Genomic DNA, 948 nt, shown 5'->3' with positions numbered 1-948 from the left:
AGGCAATGAGAACGCATTGGCATCTCGAGGGATAGAATTACCACCTGTCATGGGGCGGGCAGTCATTTCACACCCTTTGGAGGAGCCAAATCAAAATAACTTGGGCCAATCACGGAGGAATAAAATCTGAAATTCCAAAATTCCATTGGAGGAGTCAAATCCAAAGCGTAACTCGGCAATGGACCAGCGGCTGGAGGATGAGTAAAATCTGAAATTCCAAAATTAAAAACGCCGTTGCCGGGGATCGAACCCGGGTCACCCGCGTGACAGGCGGGAATACTTACCACTATACTACAACGACTTTGATATTTATTTCAAAAGTTTTAAGTAATTGATAAATCAGCACCAATAAATCAGCATTTTATAAGGGCATCTTAATATATATTTTTAAAAATTTATACCTTTTATATTAGGGTAAGTTGTTTTAACCTTGTAGATCTAAAGAGTTTCTTTAGAAAAGCACACGGAGATGTTAGGAGGCAGTTTTATTTCACCCATTGTGTTTTTTTTGGCGAAGAAAGAAATTATTTCACCCATATTGAATAGGGTCAAAAAACAATAATGTACTTTCAAAATTTGCTCTAGGGGAGGAATAATAATGACTTTATATGTTGGACAAAGTTTTCCCCTATTCATAGAGTACTGTTCACTAAGGTTGCAAGTTTGGTCCTGTCGGTCCGAACCTGACTTAGCCCTCCCTGAGTCCAGACAGGACCTAGGCTGAGATATTTGGCCCTGAGGGCGGGCCAAGGTTGAGGCCTTAGGCTAAGCCTGGATCGACCCGACCTAACCATGTTTTAGATTATACTACAAAATATATATATTATAAACTTTAAACTTCACCCACATTTTGTTAACTAACTTTCGCTGCCTCGAGAATGAAGCAATATTGGAGGAAGGGAAGTCACCTTGACGAATGATGATATATTTGTTTAGAGAATTCAGATT

General features: G+C 39.5%; 1 non-coding gene across 1 annotated transcript; it reads right to left on the bottom strand.

Annotated features, from left to right (window-relative positions):
- Positions 1–229: 229 nt before the first annotated feature.
- TRNAD-GUC lies at positions 230–301 on the bottom strand. The gene has a single exon. It is a non-coding gene; the product is annotated as a tRNA-Asp (tRNA).
- Between the last annotated feature and the right edge of the window lie 647 nt (positions 302–948).

Source organism: Telopea speciosissima, chromosome 9, assembly GCF_018873765.1.
Source record: "Telopea speciosissima isolate NSW1024214 ecotype Mountain lineage chromosome 9, Tspe_v1, whole genome shotgun sequence".
NCBI classification, from domain to species: Eukaryota; Viridiplantae; Streptophyta; class Magnoliopsida; order Proteales; family Proteaceae; genus Telopea; species Telopea speciosissima.
This window is presented reverse-complemented; position numbering and strand designations above follow the sequence as displayed.